Raw genomic sequence first — 14,212 nt, 5'->3', positions numbered from 1 at the left:
GTTCCCCTGCCAGGGATTGAAACCGCCCCCCCCACTATATTGGAAGCACGGAGTCTTAACCACTGGACTGCTGGGGAAGTCCAAACAGTATGTCTTTTTATATTCTGTGCAGTAAAAAGTTACTAGTGAACCTTTATAGGCTCTCACTCATTCTTGTGGGTCTAGTCCCAAACTATAACAAAAATATTATTGGCTCCACTAGGATAAGATGAAAAGTGTACCAAACCAAGTAGCTATGGCCAGGAAACTCAGTGACACAGAAAATAGAAGGCTGTGGGAAGGTCTCAGAGAAAAGAGGCCTGCTAGAGAAACCAACGAGCCTGAGACAGGGCCTTCCACCCTGTGGAATACAAATACAGCACACATGCACTTTGACATGTCCCCATGGGTACAATATTTTTAAAGATTTCTTGAGTAAGCACAAAAGCAAATATTATAAAAAATGAAAACAACCCAAAGTCCAAGCCATTCCCAAAGGCACGATACCCCAAAGTCAATTTCTGGTCAAATGACAACTCGCTGATGTCACAGGGTCACTCTTTGAGGCAAAGTCCTCCGCGTGAAGTTAACGAATTCTGTAGAACTGCTGTTTTTCTATGAAATTCAAAATCCTGCAGACTAAAGGTTAACCTTATATTCCACCAATACAAACACCAAGTTTACATAGAAAAACCAAGGCAAAACCATAATACAGAAGCCGTAAATGGCACCACCCATTTCCCCAAGGAGAAACATTCTTTCCTCTCAGTTCTAAAATCTAAAAACACTTGAGGGGGGGCACTCATTTGTGATCATGGAAGGGTCTTTTTTTTTTTTATTTTTAAACCCCTTTATTGAGGTATGAGGAATGACTGACATACAAAAAAAAGTACACATTTAATGTATACAATCTAATGAGTCTGGAGATTATACATCCATAAAGCATCTCCATAATCTATACCATAAATACACCTATACACTCTGAAGTTAAATTCCACCTTCATAATTTATTATTATTACTTGGTTAAAAAAAAAAACAAAAACATGATGGAATAAGATCAACCTTCAGCATTTTCAGTACACGTCAGTCCTGGGGTCTGGAGGAGATGCACAGGTGCTTGGTTCCTGACTTTGACTATATCCTATATCCTGTAGCTCAGTACTCTGACAATCTACTAGAGGAAAATCTACAACAGGCCTTTCAGCATTCTGGAAGGTACTCTGTCTGACTGATGGGGAGAAGCTGAGTAAACCAGTGAATCTTCTTAGGATTCACTGAAGTGAGCTCACTGCTGTTCTTTTCCAAAACTGATAGGAAGTAGTACAGTAGGCTTGCACACGAATAAGGAGAGGTGAAGGAAGCTCAGAAAGCCAACCCAAATCTAAACTGTGAGGTGGCCTGGCAGGCAACGCTCAGTAACCCATTTTGTGTGTGTGCTGGAGTCAGCATAGTAGACTGGGAGGGCAAATTCAAGTCCAGAGGGATGAAGAGACCATTCAAATTGTATAGGAATGCACATATTTTGCTCATTCTGTCCACTCTTTCTGAAAGAACTGCACACTAAAATTCCATAACTAAAACTCTGCAGGATCTGAGTCCTTGCCTCCTACCAAGTATTCTAGCAGGTCCTGTGCACCACAAGACACAGAAATCAGACCTCCACCAATCAGAGATCAAATCTCTGCTCCTTCAGAGTACTTGAGAAAGGGACGGTGAGAGATGAAGTTCAGCTCCACTTGCCAACCGACTGCTGACATCAGCAGAGTGATTTAAACCATCTCTAAACAAGGTTTGTAGTTTTAATTCTCATCCCCATTGATCCTATTGATCACAGAGAATCCCCACTGAGGACATATGTATGGGTTAAAAAGCAGCTAGAGGATAAGAAGTCACTCACACTTTGTACTTATCCTTCAGGTGCTGTTTTCACAAGTTCCTCATGAGGAAGTTCTCTGCACAGGTCTGATTATGGCCAGGACTTTACAATCAGCACTTGGAGGGAGGATGCAGATACTCAGGGGACCTGGTATCTCACCAGAGCATATTGTAAGGGAAACTAAAATAAGGACAATTAAATTGCTCATATTGAAAAGGGATAAGGCCTTCTTTCTTGCCTTTCCTAAAAAACTTTGGAATATGTGTCAGTTCTTTGTCTGACTCTGCTGCTCGTAAGTCACCTCAGTCATGTCTGACTACTTGCAACCCCATAGATGGCAGCCCACCAGGCTCCTTTGTCCCTGGGATTCCCCAGGCAGGAATACTGGAGTGGGTTGCCATTTCTGACTCTCTGCAATGTATGCAAATCTTTTCTATAAGTTAAATAAGCCTCTTGGTAATTTGATAAACCAAGTGTTTTCCTTCAGGGATCTGGCAGCAAAAGTAGTGACCAAGAGCCCATAAAGCTACAGGAAAAAGATGAAAAATATCTCTGGAGAAAAAAAAAAGAACTGTAAGCAATAGCAGTTCCTTCTCAGAACTCCCTTAGATTATATACTGTGTAACAGTACAGCAGGGAAAAGAGCTCCCCTTCCACAACAGCCATTTTTCACAGGTCTAGACAACAGAACAAGGAAGAGACAGCAAAGCCTTCACTTGCAGACAAAATCACAATTCTCTTGGGAAAATGGAAACCAGTCCTGATCCCATAATAAATGTCCTAGTTTATAAGAAAGCCATATTTTCTTATATCCGTCAGGGTGCATTGTTATCTTCTGTCTCTCAGCTATGCTAGCCTAAAGGAAGGGCACAAGAATGGAGGAAGGAGACAGGAGAAAGAGCCCTGAACCCACAATGTCCACCACAATCATCACACCAAAGACATTTGTCCTCCCCACTGTCAGTCTTTCCTTATACTCTCAGAGCCTCCTCCTCAAAGCCCTGCTGGGCCCAAATTTCCCTAATCAAGAGCAAGCAAAAGCCTGAAATAGGGAAACCATTGGACCGTTTCCCTCCCCAAATTGAGCTCCCCTTTCATCTCCACCACTCCAGTAGCACACCATCACAAACAATGCATAACTGTCCCTCCACTGTTGTAACAACAACACCTTATTCTTTGAGAGTGCATAGAAGGTCCCCTTGAGGCAGTGTCACCCCCACAAACAGGAAGGACCAAATGGAAGAGGAGCCACCATCAAGCAGAAAGGATTTCTAGCAGATACACGGGGCGGGAGGAGAGGGGGGAGACAGCTACAGCCTGGGTGTGTAGCCCTCTTCAGCAAGAGGAATACAAGGGCTTGATCCTCCAGCTGGAGTACCTGACTCGGGAGGTTCCTGTACATCCAGGCTCATTGGCCAATATACACCTTCTTTAGGACTTTACTAAGGCACCTGGGATGTGTGAGTGTTGAAGGAAGAAGTGAAGCACCAGCACCAGCAACTCAGTTTCATTTGCCTCTTTACAGCCACAGGCAGTCTCAATAGAAGAGTTGAGTGAGACCACTCAACCAAGTGTAGTCAACATCAGTGGGCACCTCCCAGGAGACTCCCTCAGATTACTGCTCTAGGCCACAGTATAGGAAGGGGAAAGGCCACATTTCTTGAGTCGCTTTTCACAGCCTAAGGCAGTACACAGACTGAAGCAGGAACACAAGAACATCTCTAATAGTGAAGTCCAAAATTCTGGGGAATGCTGTAGCATAGGGTAAAGCCTTCATCATGAAAGTCTCACCTTTGTCAGAAAGTAATCCACTCTCATGTCACACTCAGTGATGTGCACTATATTTTCAGTACCCTTGCTACAATGATCCCAGACAATACCAGGGATTGAGAAATAGGTAGGAGACACTTTTGACCACAGAAAGTCCAATACACCTTTCACATTGAGGGCCTATGTCCTCCTGTCCAGCTTTCTCCTTGTGCTCTGAGAACAGCTCTATAGAGGCTCACTCTTCCCAGCCCCTTCCCCACCTCTAGGCTTTAGGCACCCCAACGAAGGTCCACACATAGTTAGTCATTCCATCTTTCCTGATCAGGGAAGTCCTTCCCGCTTTGACCCTTTAATCTCTACAGTACTTCTCCTGAAAAGAACCGACAATCAAAAGTGGCCTGAGAACCACTCATGAAACTCATTTAGTTCAAGATTAAATTGGTACAGCTACTATGGAAAACAGTATGAAAGTGCCTCAAAAAATTAAAAACAGAACTATCATCTAGTCCAGCAATCCCACTTGTGGTATGTATCCAACGGAATACTTTGCACCAAGAATTTATAGAACATTAACATTCCCACAAATGAGTAGACATTCATTGAAGTATAGTCTCATGAGCCTAAGTGACATGGCTGGCCTAGGAATGAATTTCTGGGAAAGAACCAGCAAGCCAGATTCCATCTCAAATTCAGTGGAGGATTACCTTCGCTTTCCATGAGAGCCCTGATGTGTGAAACTGTCACCAATTGGAGAGTCATCTTTTTGGAATCCTCAACCTTGTGACTTATTTTTAAGTGCCAATACATAGCAGATTTACCTATTAAACCATTCATTTAGGTTTTCTTGACCCTTGCCTCTAAAGAAGTCAGCCAAGATGACTATGATGGGCAGTGGGAATAAGTGTGTATGGAAGGGGAAGAAGGCATCACGGTTATTCTTAAGTTTCACAATTGTTTTGACTAGGAAATAAGCCAGCTTTGATCATCATCATGTCACTTGGTGAAAGAATATGGGCTCAGGATAGGTTTTTCTAAGTATCTCAGGCCTCAGGTTTTCACTGGGTAGGAAATTATCATGACCCCCATCTTTCACAGCTTTAAAGTAATTTCACCAATTACAGGGATAAACAAAAAGTCTTTAAAATGTCAACATGCCCTCTAAAGACTATACTCACACTTTAGTTTCCAATCACAAAGAAATGTGGATTTTATTTTAACCTTTGGTGAATGAAATTCAGGTTCTATGATGCCACCTTATGGATAAAACCTGTGCTAATAAAGCAACAGAGGAGCCCGAGGTTTCTATGAACCTAGAGGTTAGAAGTGTCTTTGAATGCATCTTATAAGAGTTCATATTTCTATTTAGTGCTTTCCCCCCACCCCAATTGTGAAAACTCTTCCACAGATTTTCAACAAATTAACCACTGCCCAGAAAAGAAGTAACTTGATACAGACAATGAAAGGGAGGGGACCTTTTCTGCACTGCCAGTTAACAAGCACCCTCTTGGTGCCTGAACTTGGTGCTGAGCCATATCAGCTTTGGCATAAGGCATCATAGATGGCCAGAAAAGAAAGTGGCTCAGAGCAAGGCAAGGTGTGAGTTGCTGGGCTGCCTCTTGGCATCATAGCAGGATTAAAGAGGCTGGTTTTCAAAGAGAAGTCCAGTGATATCTGAGGAAATTTGCTGGCCCTGTGAAAAGAAACAAACGTTTGGTTGAAATGGGGTCTGGACAGGTAGGGAGATGAGCGAAATGAAGCCACAATGTTCTGTTCCCATATATGGGTTCTGGAAATGGTGTACTAATTCCTTCAGTACCTCTTGTGTGGTAAGCACTCAAGAAAAACCATAGAATAGATATCCCTGAGTGCTGGGGTCCAGCCCCGGTTGGATCCAGGGATTCCCTCAGGAGGATGGCATTGGCGAAAGGACAGATAAAAGGAGAAAGAGACAGAGGCTTGACCTGACTGGTTTACATGGGAAACTAATAAGGTTCATGACACCGAACTTGCTCTGACCACAGAGGCCGCAGGCGCCCTCTCGAATAGCTGAAGGTGCCCCACCTTAGGCACCTTCTCTGGGTCTTAGAAGCCCAGGCAGGTAAGTGGTCTCAGAGAGCCCCCACGCTCCGATCAGTCACCCTGAAGGAAGAACAGAGAAGAAAAGTAGAGAAAAGGAAACAAGAAAGAACGACACGGGGAGACCAAGCCTGATGAGCAAGGCCCATACTTTATTTTCCAAAGTAGTTTTTATACCTTAAGTTGTGCATAGAGGATAATGGTGGGGGGCGGAGGTAGAGTCATGCAAGGTCAGCAGTCCTTGATCCTTATCGAAGCCAGGCTTTCTTTCTGCAAACTTATCATATACAAAAGCTTTAGGTGATTTACATCATCTTCTGGCCAGGAGGCCTGTTAACATTTTATGACCCTTTCTTCAGAAAACTTATTTTTCTCTAAAGGTGACTATTCTAAAGTCAGGCACCACCCTCCGAAAGCATTAGATAAAGTTGCATTCCTATAGGGAAAAAGTATGGTGGGCTATAACAAGAAAAGAATTAACTCAAGGGTCCAAGGTTACAAACCTTAAAGCTACTACTTACATTTCTATACACCAACTATATTAATCAATACACTCCCAGGGACACAGTAGGTAAGGGATATGGAAACTTGGCAGCAAGCATTAGCTCAACAAAGAAATCCTCTACTAGTTCTATTCTAACAATTTTAACTCTCTGAGGAGCTCTGCATTGTTAGAATATCGTAAGCTTCCTGTGCCTCTCTGGTTGGGAGGCTGTGAACAATCACATGCATAGCTGCAGAAGTCTGAACAAACCTGTCAGGCAAGCTAGAAAGTCAACAGAGGGGTTTGAATGGAAACACTCCTATTATGCCCAGGAGACTTATTAACTAGAGCTCTAAGTTGATTTTCTTCAGAGAAAGGTGGTCGGGGATAGCCCCCCGTTAATGTCAGAAGAGTTGGTGAAAGTCGTGAAATAGTAAAACGAACAGATTCTGGTTTTGGGGTAGATGCTCAGGCAGGTCTGGGGGAGTGGGCCCTCGAGTCCTGACTGGCCTTTGCATATCAGGCCTCTCCGCATGACCTTTGTCATGGGTGGGAACTCCCGTGCTGGCTCCCGGCACCTGAGAGCAAGATGTGATTCCCATTTTGCAAATGTGGAAATTGAGGCTCAAAGATGACAGTAAGAAAGAGTCATACTGAGATACTAAAATTTATTTTTAATGAAACACGATGTATTGTCTCAGCAACATCTGCAAAGCAAAAAAAAAAAAAAAGACGAACTGTGGAAGGGTAAATATTTAATGAAGTATTGACCAGCATATTATTTGAATAATATGGAGCCTACACCTCCAGGACCCCTGCAAAGTAAATGCCCACCCACTTATAGAGGGGACAGACTGGCAGACTATCATTCTCTGCCACTAACTTGGTGTACAGGCCTCATCTTGCTCCGCTTTCCTAAATAGAGCTGGCTTTAAATTACATTCAAATCCTTGTTCCCCTACCTGAAAAAAAAAAAAAAAAAAAAAAAACAGCACTCCACAGTCTCTGGATTCCTGAAGTTTGTTTTTCACAGTCCCATCCAGTCCAGCTTGCTTCTGTCTGGTATTACAAGTGATTTCCAAAAGGATAAAAAGACAGATCAGAACTCTGATGTGAAAATGGCAATATCAGGCTTTTTGGAAATGTGACCTTCTAATAAATTCAGTGTCTGTAATAATGGCACTCACGGTGGACTGGAAAAAGATGCCACTGACTAATTAAAGACGTCCATTATAAACATAGTGTCTGAGCAGCGCTCAGGGAGTGATCCTGACATTGTTGGAAGTTCCTACTTTAGAGACTCAGGGAAGACATTTAAACACCATGTTAAATAATCTTACAGCTGATGGAATGGGTGCTACCCTCCTCCCAGCATTTGTGGCCCCACATAACATAAGGTTGCACTTACTCATCTGGCAGATCTGGACAGCTAATTCCGGGTCCCCTCTCTTCTCATTACAGTCCCATAGGCTGGCCAGTACTAGATTTTTCCACCACAGGTCCTGGAGGAAACAGTGGTTATACAGATCTACAAGGAGACTTGCTTACAGATCGACAGCCTAAGACAGTTGCAGGAAAATTAGGTAACTTGGAAGCTCATAACATGAGTGGATGGGGCAAACTTCCTTTTTCCCTTTGAAGGAAAGTTACATGGCTCAAAACAGCCTGGAGTTAAAACTCTCCTCCAGGTCCTCCCCACCATTCTATGCAAAACAAAGAACTCTCTCACCCGAAGGAAAAAATGTACATTAAGGTTTATTACGCCCAGCTCCCAGCTGGTCCAGCCTCTGGTCTATCTCCAAAATTCCTTGCCCAAGCCATTTAAGAGATAACTACTCCGAACAACCTTGGAGAAGAACAAGCCCCCTTAAGACAGTAACTTTCCACATACATGCCTATATATACTTACTATTTTCTTGGATAAGCGCAGCAGCTCGCTAATGTGACTGCTGCCCCTTCTTGCCTCATTAAAGGAGATCTGTTCCTGTAAAGTGCCAGTCTCATTCTTTTTCTGAACCTCGCCTTCTCTAACTCCCTTACGTTACATTTTTGGTGCTGAAACCTGGGAGGTTGAGGTTCCTTCTCTTCTCCACAGCCAGCTCTTCAGGGTGTGGAAGCCTGCCAAGCTCACTTTCCAGCCCAGGCTTTCAAGACCTCCTCAAGAGGAAGTCCTGTGCCTTTGTGAGTGGTAAAAGTCCTGTGTAAGGGCTTTATGGGTTTTCCATGTAACCCGAAAAATATTGGCCTTTCTCTCTCTCTTCCTCTTTTCTCTCAGTTCCGTTCAGTTCAGTTCAGTTGCTCATTCGTGTCCGACTCTTTGCGACCCCATGAATCACAGCAAGCCAGGCCTCCCTGTACATCACCAACTCCCAGAGTTCACCCAGACTCACGTCCATCGAGTCAGTGATGCCATCCAGCCATCTCATCCTCTGTTGTCCCCTTCTCCTCCTGCCCCCAATCCCTCCCAGCATCAGAGTCTTTTCCAATGAGTCAACTCTTCCCATGAGGTGGCCAAAGTACTGGAGTTTCAGCTTTAGCATCATTCCTTCCAAAGAAATCCCAGGGCTGATCTCCTTCAGAATGGACTGGTTGGATCTCCTTGCAGTCCAAGGGACTCTCAAGAGTCTTCTCCAACACCACACTTCAAAAGCGACAATTCTTCGGCACTCAGCCTTCTTCACAGTTCAACTCTCACATCCATACATGACCACAGGAAAAACCATAGCCTTGACTAGACAGACCTTTGTTGGCAAAGTAATGTCTCTGCTTTTGAAGATGCTATCTAGGTTGGTCATAACTTTCCTTCCAAGGAGTAAGCGTCTTTTAATTTCATGGCTGCAGTCACCATCTGCAGTGATTTTGGAGCCCCCCAAAATAAAGTCTGACACTGTTTCCACTGTTTCCCATCTATTTCCCATGAAGTGATGGGACCAGATGCCATGATCTTCGTTTCCTGAATGTTGAGTTTTAAGCCAACTTTTTCACTCTCCACTTTCACTTTCATCAAGAGGCTTTTTAGTTCCTCTTCACTTTCTGCCATAAGGGTCGTGTCATCTGCATATCTGAGGTGATTGATATTTCTCCCGGCAATCTTGATTCCAGCTTGTGTTTCTTCCAGTCCTGCATTTCTCATGATGTACTCTGCATATAAGTTAAATAAGCAGGGTGACAATATACAGCCTTGATGTACTCCTTTTCCTATTTGGAACCAGTCTGTTGTTCCATGTCCAGTTCTAACTGTTGCTTCCTGACCTGCATACAGGTGTCTCAAGAGTCAGGTCAGGTGGTCTGGTATTCCCATCTCTTTCAGAATTTTCCAGTTTATTATGATACACACAGTCAAAGGCTTTGGCATGTCAATAAAGCAGAAATAGATGTTTTTCTGGAACTCTCTTGCTTTTTTCATGATCCAGTGGATGTTGGCAATTTGATCTGTGGTTCCTTGGCCTTTTCTAAAACCAGCTTGAACATCAGGAAGTTCACAGTTCACGTATTGCTGAAGCCTGGCTTGGAGAATTTTGAGCATTACTTTACTAGCATGTGAGATGAGTGCAATTGTGTGGTAGTTTGAGCATTCTTTGGCATTGCCTTTCTTTGGGATTGGAATGAAAACTGACCATTTCCAATCCTGTGGCCACTGCTGAGTTTTCCAAATTTGCTGGCATATTGAGTGCAGCGCTTTCACAGCATCATCTTTCAGGATTTGAAATAGTGCAACTGGAATTCCATCACCTCCACTGGCTTTGTTCCTAGTGATGCTTTCTAAAGACCACTTGACTTCACATTCCAGGATGTCTGGCTCTAGATGAGTGATCACACCATTGTGATTATCTGGGTCATGAAGATCTTTTTTGTACAGTTCTTCTGTGTTTTCTTGCCACTTCTTCTTAATATCTTCTGCTTCTGTTAGGTCCATACCATTTCTGTCCTTTATCGAGCCCATCTTTGAATGAAATGTTCCCTTGGTATCTCTAATTTTCTTGAAGAGATCTTTAGTCTTTCCCATTCTGTTGTTTTCCTCTATTTCTTTGCATTGATCACTGAGGAAGGCTTTCTTATCTCTTCTTGCTATTCTTTGGAACTCTGCATTCAGATGCATATATCTTTCCTTTTCTCCTTTGCTTTTCACTTCCCTTCTTTTCACAGCTATTTGTAAGGCCTCCCCAGACAGTCATTTTGCTTTTTTGCATTTCTTTTCCATGGGAATGGTCTTGATGCCTGTCTCCTGTAGAATGTCATGAACCTCATTCCATAATTCATCAGGCACTCTATCTATCAGATCTAGGCCCTTAAATCCATTTCTCACTTCCACTGTATAATCATAAGGGATTGGATTTAGGTCATACCTGAATGGTCTAGTGGTTTTCCCTACTTTCTTGAATTTAAGTCTGAATTTGGTAATAAGGAGTTCCTGATCTGAGCCACAGTCAGTTCCTGGTCTTGTTTTTGTTGACTGTATAGAGCTTCTCCATATTTGGCTGCAAAGAATATAATCAATCTGATTTCAGTGTTGACCATCCGGTGATGTCCATGTGTAGAATCTTCTCTTGTTTTGTTGGAAGAGGGTGTTTGCTATGACCAGTGCATTTTCTTGGCAAAACTCTATTAGTCTTTGCCCTGCTTCATTCCGTATTCCAAGGCCAAATTTGCCTGTTACTCCAGGTGTTTCTTTTTTTTCCCTGTTTTAATTCTAAATTTTATTTTATTTTTAAACTTTACAATATTGTATTAGTTTTGCCAAATATCAAAATGAATCCACCACAGGTATGGGGAACGCGGGTATACTTGTGGTGGATCCAGGTGTTTCTTGACTTCCTACTTTTGCATTCCAGTCCCCTATAATGAAAAGGACATCTTTTTGGGGTGTTAGTTCTAAAAGGTCTTGTAGGTCTTCATGGAATTGTTCAACTTCAGCTTCTTCAGCATTACTGGTTGAGGCATAGACTTGGATTACTGTGATACAGAGACCTTTTGCCATTCAGCTACCCTACATGCAACATTCCACTCGAGCTGGCCCCTAGATTAAGGTAAGATCCGGATGGTGTTCTAGAAGTGCTCTAGAACCCAGTCCTCTCTGGGTCCTGGGGACCCCCATCCTAGGGCCACTCTGTAGGCAATGGTGGGGGATGCTTCACCTCAACACAGAGGTCTCTTCTCATAACTCCTATTGCGACTATGGCTGATCACCTGAGCTCCCAAAAGGAGCCTCTGCTTGCCTTTCAATTATGGGGTCTGGCCAGTCTGTCCCAAAGGATTCCTCTCTGACATGTATTCTCAAAAATCTCAGACAACTCTTCCTCACTGAACTCAAAGTTTACCACTTCAAACAACTCTGTATACAGATCTGGCCTCAATACCAATTAGACAACCAAAACTGCTGGTCTGAGCTCGGGACTTTTGATTTCAGTACTTTATCAGATCTCACTAACTCCTCAAACAGAATGGCAAATGGTCAAAGGTCCCCTAATTCAAGCCTTCTGAGACCTTAAAAGCTGTCCTTCTCTCTACAAAGACTGTTCTACCTATCAAATTCTCCTCGGCTCTCTCTCCCCCTCCATTACAAAAGAATCCAAATTTAAAACACTTAGCCCCCAATTTTGACCAGACAGATGAGCCTCCTCCCTACTGCCCCATTCTGGAGATGAGACCCCATCATCTAGCCCTTCCTCCTCCAAATCAGAAAGCGATGACTCCAAAACCCCACAAAAGATTTCTACCCCACCTCCATCGGCCAGGACCTGAAGCAAACACATTTCCTCTCAGAGAGGTAGCAGGACCAGAGGGCCCTACCTAGGTTCATGTGCCTTTCTCAATTTCTGATATGACACAAATTAAAAAAAAAAAAATTGGGATCCTTTTCAAAAAATCCTACTAGATACAGAAAAAAAATTCCTCTGTCTTACACAAACATATAATCTAACCTAACATGATCTTTATTACATCCTAAATGCCACTTTAACCCCTGATGAAAAGAAATGGATATGACATACAGCCCAGACTCATGTTGATCAGCTCCATAACCAAGATAAGACTAATCCAGTGGTTGATAATACAGTCCCTTTAACTGAGCCATGGTGGACATATCAAACAGGCAATGCTGACATCCAGTACCTGCATCATATGAACACCTGTTTACTAGAAAAAATACTAAAAAGCTCTCACATTCATATTAACTATGATAAGATTAGAGAAGTGACTCAAGAAAAAGATAAAAATCCTGCCCTTTTTCTTTCATGGCTTACTGAGGCAGTTCAAAAATACACTAATCCAGATACTTCAACCCCTGCTGGACTTCTATACCTACATATCCAGTTCATAAGCCAGTCAGCCTCCGATATTCACAGAAAACTACGCCAGTTAGAGAAAGTCCCTGAGACCCCCCAAAGAGACCTTCTAGAAGTAGCAAGGTATTCAGTAATAGAAAGGAAGAGTCTAAGAGAGAAAAAGACCATGAGAGAAAAGCTAAATATGTCCTTTTGGCGGCAGCAATTAAGAGAAGAGATCAGCCCGGTCCAAATCACCCCAGACTGGAACTTAGGAACCCCCCAGACCCTGCTTCCCATGCAACCAGTCAGGACACTGGATAAAAACATGCCCAAACTCGCACTCCACCCCGCCACATCATGCCCAACCTGTGGTCAGTAGAGACACTGAGAGGTAGACTGTCCCCAGGGACGCCCTGACACCCCTGGGGAGGTCACCACCTCCCAGACTTGGAGAGTGGAATGTCCACAGGGATGCCCTGGCGCCCCTGGAGAGATCCCCATTTCTCCCCCAAACCCCAGCCCAACCCTATGAGAGTTGTTCCAATGACAGGGCCCGGGTTCCAGCCACCCCCACCCCGGTCTGTGTCCTGGACACGAGCTCGGAACTTAGGGTAGAGAGGGTAGTGGCAAAAAAACAAACAAACAAAAAAACCTACTTTATAATAGACACTGGGGCAGCTTTCTGTCTCTTAACTTCCTACTCTGGCCCAACTCAAGACTCAGAACTCACAATCAAGGGGGTCTCTGGAGTTCCCTTAAGGCCAAAAATCAGCCCTCCATTACTCTGTCAATTTAGAAAATCGACCCTCATACACTCATTCCTCATAATGCCTCAGTGCCTGATGGCACTCCTAGAGAGAGATTTTGCCAGGGTCCAGCCCCAGCTGATCCAGGGTATTCGAAAGGGAGACGGCGTCGGCGAGGATCAGGATACAATAGCTTCAATTAGATATTAATTAGAGATGTAAAGAGTAATAGAATGAGGATAGCTCAGCAGGAAAATTCAGTGGAGAAAAGAGGCTGAGTAGCTTGGTTTATGCAGGAAACCAATAAAACTTCAAGACAAGAAGCTTGCACCACTTATGTAGGCTGCAGGTGTCCTTCCGTTCTCCTGAAGGAGAGAGACACCGAGGCCTCCACGGTCAGATCTTAGAAACCCAGGCATAATTAGTAAGCATGGCGGGCTCCGCGCTCCAGATGGAGACTCAGTCAGAGTTTGAGAGAGAGAGAGACATGGGGAGACCAGTCTTTCGAGGAACTGATCCCAATTCTTTATTTTCCAGAATCTGTTTTTATACACTGAGATGTTATACAAAAGTCACACGGGGACAGCAGTCCTGACTTTTATTAAAATGTATACAAATTTATTAAAATGTATACAAATGTATACAGAGGTCTTAGGGGTGTTACATCATCTTCTGGCCAGGGGGGCCTGCTGACAATTTATGACCCTCTCCTTGTGACAGCGGTCAGTCAACCAGAACACTTATTTCTCCAGGGGTGATTATTCTTGAAACAGATGCCACCTTCCGAAGGTACCAGATAAAGGTACATTCCTATAGGGTGAGGGTGTAGTGGGTTTTAATTAAGGAAAGAATTTGCTTAGCCTAAGGTCTAACGTGATTAATATCAAAGGTTAATACATATTTCTTCTATATATTCATTAATGTGTGTAAGGGCAGGGGATGTGGAGACTTCACAACAAACATTGGCTCAACAAATGAAAAACCCTTCACCAATACAATTTCTAATCAGCCCAC

The 14,212-nt window shown here is 43.4% G+C and overlaps 1 long non-coding RNA gene across 1 annotated transcript; it reads right to left on the bottom strand.

Moving 5' to 3' along the window:
- Window positions 1-1,808: 1,808 nt before the first annotated feature.
- LOC138986377 (uncharacterized) lies at window positions 1,809-8,279 on the bottom strand. Its single transcript, XR_011463214.1, has 4 exons — window positions 8,096-8,279; window positions 7,595-7,688; window positions 5,880-5,979; window positions 1,809-5,316 (listed from the first exon to the last, which is right to left on the bottom strand). It is a non-coding gene; the product is annotated as an uncharacterized lncRNA (long non-coding RNA).
- Between the last annotated feature and the right edge of the window lie 5,933 nt (window positions 8,280-14,212).

The sequence above is a fragment of the Bos mutus genome, chromosome X (genome assembly GCF_027580195.1).
Source record: "Bos mutus isolate GX-2022 chromosome X, NWIPB_WYAK_1.1, whole genome shotgun sequence".
Classification (NCBI taxonomy): Eukaryota; Metazoa; Chordata; class Mammalia; order Artiodactyla; family Bovidae; genus Bos; species Bos mutus.
This window is presented reverse-complemented; position numbering and strand designations above follow the sequence as displayed.